Source organism: Homarus americanus, unplaced genomic scaffold (genome assembly GCF_018991925.1).
Source record: "Homarus americanus isolate GMGI-L3 unplaced genomic scaffold, GMGI_Hamer_2.0 scaffold30108, whole genome shotgun sequence".
Taxonomy (NCBI): Eukaryota; Metazoa; Arthropoda; class Malacostraca; order Decapoda; family Nephropidae; genus Homarus; species Homarus americanus.
In genome coordinates, this window is record NW_024748109.1 from 571,428 (window position 1) to 579,824 (window position 8,397).

Below are 8,397 nucleotides of genomic sequence, written 5' to 3' on the forward strand. Positions count from 1 at the left end.
CATCCCCTGTCGTGGTGGGGAGTAAACATCATCCCCGGTCGTGGTGGTGAGTCAACATCATCCCCGGCCGTGGTGGGGAGTAAACATCATCCCCGGCCGTGGTGGTGAGTCAACATCATCCCCGGTCGTGGTGTCGGTCGTGGTGGAGTCAACATCATCCTCGGTCGTGGTGGTGAGTCAACATCATCCCCGGTCGTGGTGGTGAGTCAACATCATCCTCGGTCGTGGTGGTGAGTCAACATCATCCTCGGCCGTGGTGGGGAGTCAACATCATCCCCGGCCGTGGTGGGGAGTCAACATCATCCCCGGCCGTGGTGGTGAGTCAACATCACCCCCGGCCGTGGTGGTGAGTCAACATCACCCCCGGCCGTGGTGGTGAGTCAACATCATCATCCCCGGTAGATGCCCAGTGCTTCTCACTCGCCCCCACGGAGTGACTCAGTCTACCCTTGCCACCCAGCTCTCCTCCACACCATCCCAAGAGATGCCTCACTTCCTTTCGTGTTTTTGTGTACTGAAATCAGAGCTGCGTGAAGAGTGGGTTGTGCTTTAGGATCAGAGGAGTTACTGGGTAGGTAGGTAGGTAGGTGGGGTAGAAGTGCCAGAGGGTTTTGTTAAGAAGGTATGTGGGTGTTTTTGTGTGGGTTGTCTGCGCGGTAAGGGTTGGTGGTATGATGTAAGTCGTTCTTATTAGGGAGAAGTTGTGATTTTTAAGTTGGTATTGGGCTTGACATTAAGGTTTTCTTAGAGAATCTTTGTTGTGTAGATCATAAAGGAGTCACATAACGTCCTCAGTCCTCCCCCCCCCCCCAGCTCTCTCTCCTGTCTGGACTTTCGTAGTTACTCGTTTTTTTAACATTTAAAGATGGAATAAGTGTGTTAAGAAATAGATGATGGTTAACAATACTCAACTAGCATACAAAAAATATACATATATAATTATAATAAAAAGCAGCGAGTTAAATCATACACGTTGGCAACACTTTCCACCGAGTCAGTGGGCCCTGTACTTGTACAGATGAGTTTGTTTTTGTTCAGTTACATTGGCTATGCTGTCTGGGTGAATTTGGGCTTGTTATTATTTTCTTACTTTTGTTACTGTTGTGTTGTGGATCAAGAGGTACTGAAACCTGGAAGGTGGATGAAACAATAGGAGGATGTGTATGGTATAAGACATGTGTAGAAAGTCACGCCAGGAAAGAGCAAAAACAAGTAGACTCGAACGTACTTGCTCATCTTAACTTGAATACGCAGCATACAAATCGAATCTTCAGCGTCCATATTGAATTCACAATGTTTCATAAAACTGTATCGTGCATGCCAAATTGTGCTTGTTTGCTTCGTTAATGATGCCACTATCGCATACCAAGGCATTCCCCTGCACATGGTTTACGGTCCGTCTTCGAGCACTGTCTAGATTAAGCTTCCAAGACCTCGCAAATATAAGATCTTATTCTCCCACGTTTTAGATCAGCCTTTACACCAGATAACTTGGGTGACATCACGAACCTCTCGACCTATTTGTTTTACCCTGTGCTATAATCTATCGCCATTAAGTTTCTACACCTTCACAACACCTGCCAGGGCTTTCTATTGATTTTGCTGGTCTCAAAAGTCATAAATGCAGTACAGGTATATTATACTTTTTTAACCCTTTCTCTTGACTTTATTGCGAGTGTTTGATTAATATTCCCTTTACCTCAAAAGTCACCCTGTTCCTTGCTTGTGGGTGTTTGTGATGCTTTCTTATAAGATTAGTCCAACATCCTCTCTCCCATATACTTCACCTACCACTCCCAGGGACAGTAACACCCCTGTAATAGTCCTCTGGCGTTCACCTACTCTTCTAGCCAAGCGTAAATATTTCCCCACTTCCAGACTCAACAGTGAGACAATTGCCAGAGTTTGGTTGGGTCATTATACTGCTGTTGGGTTAATATGGTGTCACTCTGGCACTGGTTTAGTTAGCTGTCTGCCTCAGTTTGGCATTGTTACAGTGTTGGTTATGGTGTTACTTTGGACCAGAGTTTCAAATTATTGGTACAGTCAGGGACAAAAGTTTGCTCCCCTCTTGGTGAAACTGATTCACGGGAATGAGTCTCCGAACTGACTTACCCTGACAGTTGTATCTCGTTTGAGGTCGATGCTATTTCATTTTGGGCAGGAGCGAACTTTTGACCCAGACTGTATGTACCACAGTTTGCATGAAGGCAGGTATTGTTTGCTGTGAGTTGGGGGGAGTGACAGTTCTGTACCGTCACACTGCACAGATCAGGGAGTCAGGAGTCAATTATACTTTGTTTAGTTCTGCTGGAATGTAAAGCTCGGCTGTGGATGTCAGGTATTGATGTAGACCTCCATATACTAACTAACTCCAGGGTGATACTGTAAACAAAAACACTAATATGAGCTGTGAATAGCGTCAGTATACTGTATCGGTGCTAGTTTTCATTGTAGTAGAGAGAGAGAGAATATTACCTCCACTGGTTGGTTTAGGAGACCTTCACCTCAGAATGATTCACAGAAAATTGGGTTCATTTTCCCTGAACTCTATTGTGTTGTACCATCCTCACTCAACATATTTGCATATTTTGTATTTTCATTTATACAATTTTACGTAAAAGAATGATAAATGGTAATAACAAATACAAATATACCTGTAATACCCCTTGTGTGAAATTTGTTTATGTAATGCAGTACTGTACTCCTTAACGGAATAACGAGTACAGTAGCAGAACTTGGTCATAATATGTACCGCTACTTAAAGAGTTGTTGACACTGGTGAAAGTTGAGGGGGGTGAACCTGAGCACTCCGGAAGTGAAGGTCAGGCAGGAGGGAGGGAGGTAAGACCGATGGGTGTTGGAGCGCTGCGGGACACTTAATGGCGCGTATATACGCCGCTTACCCACCGTGACTGACAGGCGGTGGAGTTCAGTATTACCAAAAACACCATCACCACCGCTGGGAAATATCACCATCATTATTAGTAGTAGTATTTGCGGTTTATATTGTATGTTAGTTACAAAGTTTGTTGTTACTATCCTAAGTATAGTATGAATACAGAGGCTGGGAATACTCTCTCGTGTTTAATAAATTGAGTGTATTTTATATTGCAGTGAGCAGTAGAATGTGATTTGTATCTGAATTTTATCATCATTATTCACGAGTGCGCAGAAATAGTTGAAAAGGTTCTAATAGATCCCGTGGATATTTGATTAAAGTGATAATTTGTAATTTGCCGAGATTGGTTAATGAAATCCTGATTGAAAATGTGATTTCCATCAAACGCTTAAGATTCATGACGTCATTACGCAGATTGACAGAACATCGGAAGTCTCTGTTGGATGAAGTTTACAGAAAAGTTGATGATAAATTCGTAGAAGGAATTCGAAGCCGATTTGGTATATAGTGGTAGTTACAAGATTGATTTACACGGTTTGATGAAGCTCCTGAATTGTGACCAAGGGAAACTGTTTGTACAATGAAATTTGCATAATATATTGACATTCTGATCAAGCTGGCTGATGTTTGCCTCCGTTCCTCCTCCATTGGGGGCATTTGACATGGACACGTTCATTTTAAACGAGATTGTTACGTTTGAATGACGGACACCTGAATAAGCTACATTTCATCTGATTTTTCATGAATATTAAGTTTTATCATTTGGTTTGAATATCTTACCCTACCTTGTCAAAACTGGCAATATTACCCAAAGAAAAAAAATTCAGTTTAAACCCGGAAAGCCATTACTGATTTGGGTATATTTATCTCACTTCATATTATGCATTATAATTTATTTGTTGGAAAAGGCGACATAACAACAACATATTAGGCAACTTTTGTACTAATTTCCTGTCATTAGTGTTGGTATAATTGGTAAAGAGTGACGGAACAAGATGTTGTAATAATATGTGTGAGTATTTATTTCTCAGTGTAGGTCAACAACATGGCTGACTTGCCTCTACGTTTGTTTCGGTAATAACCAGCTTCAGATTACCCTCACCTTCGTTCCATTCATTAAAACACCAGGATTTAAACTTTCTAAAGGTATTGCATCCACTTAATATATAACAGCAACATCACTCGCTAATTAGTAATTTTAATCGTCAATTCTGTCCAGTGTTTGTCTGCCGTGTTTTGTGTCGCTTGAGTTGTGTTGTTGCTGGTCGCGTGAATCCATTTGTTGTTGTTTTTATACGTATATTTAACTTAGGTATGAAGAAAGGAAGCGTGAGCCTTTTAGGTGAATGGTGTTCGTTCAGTTGAGGTCTTATATCTTTTAATTATAATAGTGTTTAATGTGTGTTTTTATGTAATTGAGATTATATACAAAGTTACGTTCTGGACTTTGGCTACGGTGCGAGGGAAGGAAATTATACCATCTGCTCTGGTTCCTTATACACGGTGAGAGGTTCCTGTGTGGTTAATACATCAGCGTCGTAGCAGCTGGGAGTGGTAATTGAGAGAGACTAATGGGCTCTGGGTGTTGAGCCCATGTAACGCTTAATTAATAAACTCATCTGTGGTTTGTGGTGAGCCAGAGAGTGAGGTTTGTATGGTGGGGGTGTGGAATGGTTGAGTGGGAAGGAAGTGAAGTGAGTAGGGTGTTTAGGTCTTGGGGACATGGGTGGGTGTTATATAGGGAGGTGGGTGAGTGAGATGAGAGGATTTGGGGGTAGAGATGGCCGGGTGATTGGGGTAAAAATTACTAGGGAGAGTTGAGTGGGATGGGAGTACTTGGGGAGATATAGTAGAGTGGGTGGGATAGGGGAGTGAGTGGGCAGCTGGGAGATGAAGTGAAGGACTAACATGACCTTGTGGTGAAGGTAATAGCTTCTTGTGTATGTGTCTATTTACATACCAACCAATTCATGAAGTATACGGAGGCATTTATAGTTTTGTTTGTACTCGCTGTCAAGTTTTGTATAACATAAATGAATTGTAAATTATTTCTCTACTTTGGATATTGTGACTGGTTCTAGGTGGAGGGTGTGGTGAAGGTGGCCACAGGGGGTGTGTTGTGGTGGGTTGGTGGTAACAGCAGGTGTATGCAGTGTGAGGGCGATGGCAGGACCTTGAAGATGGTTGGTGTATTTTGCTACCAAGTGAGTTCGTTTCTTCTCCTTCACCTTCTTATTCACTGCATCCCACCCTTTCTCCCCCACCCTATCACACACCACCGCCCACACACACACGATCTACCCACGTTAAGTCACGCAGCGTCCTGTTTAATATCCATCATGACGGCGTCTTTCCCAACCAGTTGAGTCATACCAACATCTTTTCTCTCAACTTTGATATCATATCCATGTTGGAGAAGAAAGCTGTCTGGTTGGGGGTGATGGTGCAACCTGCCTCACCCCAGCCAAGACTACCTTGCTCCAGCACCCAGCAGCAGACACGCCATTCTGTATGCTTGCTCTTGACCCATTGAGTCTTTGACAAACGTTATTCATCTAGGTGTATTATCCTCCCCCCCTCACTCCTTCCTCCCCCCGTCCCCAAGAGGCAGGTTATTCGTACAGCCATTGTTCGCCTTTCTCACGTCAAGCCTACTTGGGCACCATCACATGCCACTCCGACAAATGACTTGCACATCGTCGTCGCGTGTCCTGCTCCTAGTGTACCCCCCGAGGGAGCCAGGCGGTACATAGATTAATGTACTGGGGCTGTGAGTTCATCCCGTGTACACCAGACAAAGCAGCACCAACTTCCCCCACCTCCCTCCACCACCACCCACCACTTGTTCCTCTGGCCATTTCTACATCACCCTCGTCTGGATCTTTTTATGTAAACACAGTTGCTCAGCGTCACCCTGTCGTGGCTACGCTCCCACCACTTTATCACGAGAGCTGCGAGTTTTAATGTGGTGCCGTGTGTGTGTGTGTGTGGAAGGTTGTAGAGACTTTGAGAGTTGGAGGTATTCCGGGAGGGACGTGGAGGAACGAGAATAGTGTGGAGGGGACAGTATGGTAAGTGGTTGTGTGTTGTAAGCGGAGGTCATAGTGGCAGTAACGGCCGCCAGGGAGGTGCGGCCGTGTCTGCACCACCAACCCGCCAACTCACCAGCAATTTCCGTTAAATTCTAATTACGGGGTTTCACTTGCGTCTGACCTGCTAGTCTAGTTCCCTCCTGTTTCTTTACTATAAATCATTTTGGCTTTTATAGAAATTTCAGCGAGAAAGAAAACCCATATTTATATAACAGACGATTTATTTTAATGTATATTTTTACGTATAAGATATAGAGGAGTGCTTGATGAGTGACATTCCATCTTTATTTATCTCGTTATAATAAAGTTTTCATATTTTCTGATCTTGTTATGGTTTTAATTCCCAGCAGTCTCTCTCTCTCTCTCTCTCTCTCTCTCTCAGTTCTGCCCTGGAGCTTCAGTTGCCATCTGGTTCATTTGTTCACATTTTCGCGTGAATAACCCACTTTTGATCCCTGGCGTGCCTCGTTTGTCAGGTAAATTGCCAAGTTGTGCTGGTCATGGTGTGTCGTGACTTACTTTAAAAGATCGTAATTATTTATAACAAGAACGGATGTCGTTTTTACACTGTTGTTTATGTCCGTCGATGAGAGACTACTGAACAGGAATTGGGTAGACTCGAAAGTAATCCACTGGCTGATTGTGTTTACTTCGTAGTTGTAGTGACGAAGGCGCTGCGAAAAACTAAACCTTAAAAAACACGGAAATTTCACAGAACATCACTGTCAAGGAACCGTAATTTGTGGGTGTGAGGCCAGTTGTCAGTCATGTGGTGAGGGGACACAAGATGAGAGACTGGTGATCATAACTTGGTATCATACTGTTCATCATTCACCACTGATTGCTTATATTCACCTCTTGTTAGACTCTAGTTAAAGGACCTTGATAAGTGAGGCAACAGAGGGAAGGTGCATGTGGTTTAGAACGTCATATTAATGGTACAAATATGGAATTGTATTAAGGTTATCAAAAAGGTCACTTAACTTAGCCTTAATAGTAAGTTTGATAAAGAAACATGTTTGTCCTCAAAATTAATTGTTCAAGACGAAATTTTACCTTTATCAATAGTTAAGGGGCTAATGTACAGTCGATTGCAATTACACCTGGTACAGTGCTTGTCGTGGTTTGTGATGTGGTAACACCGTGGAATGCTTATCTAGCTTCCCTATAGTCTGGCTACTATTGCGAGGTTCCTGGGGGCAATTCCGGGAGTCTTAATACGTAGTAAACGAACACAGAGTTGCCACATCTCGCAAAACACACCAGCCACTGTAGTAGGTATTCGTGGAGGCGACTGCACGTTCTCTGTTTTAATATAGAATGATGAGGGTTGTGGTGTGGTTTGTAATGGTCCAGCTGGGTCGTGATGTGGTCTGCCCCCGGCTGTCTAGTGCCTGGGGTGTAGGGTTATCACTGTGGGCGTGAGGCTGTTTATACTGTTGTAGTGGTGTATACAATGCATCTCTGTGCGTTTGTTTGGGTCTCTCTCTCTCTCTCTCGAATTGGATTATTTTTATTCGACAACACGCGTACCCTTAAGTTTCACGACAATCGCACAACTAACTATTGGGATTATGGTGTCGCACACAAATGGCCTTGTTCGTAGACCTTGGACGGGGGTTTTGCAGTATGACGAACAATTTTCCAGTGCATAAGACGTGAATTTTGCAGCTGTATCTGTTTCAACACTTAGATTGGATTCTTTGTGTTCTAGTGTTAATGAGTTCGACAAGGTTTGGACACGGTAGAGAGTTGTTTCACGTCCTACAATGTTCATCCGTCGTGGAGTCTAAGAGTTAGTGTTTTGAACCGTATATAATGAGCCCTTTTAATATGCTGGGTTGTGAAGTTTACATAGAAATCTCATTTTTACTTTTATTTCATATTCCTTAAGGTCCACACACACACACGCACCCACACACACACGCACACACACACACACACACACGCACACACACACACACACACACACACACACACACACACACACACACACACACACACACACAAACACACACACAAACACACACACACACACACACACACACACACACACCCCCACACACACCCACACACTTGGTTTAAGAATGAAGTCAACTAGTATAAGCCATAATTTATATATAACGTGATTGTGAAGACTTTTATTGGACGATGAGGTTATGAAGTGATGAGGCAATTTATTGTGTTTATTTTTCTCACTGATAGAACGTCCTTGTTATTATTAACGTATTCTTGTGTTGTTATTACTTGGTTTCTTTGATTTTTTTCATCCTCCTTATACTCATACTTTTCATTTTCCTCCTCCTCACCCTCATACTTATCCTCCTCCTTTCCCTTATACTTTCCTTCCTCCCCTTCCCCCTCCTCCTCATGCATTTTAGTCTTCCTTATCCTCATATTTAT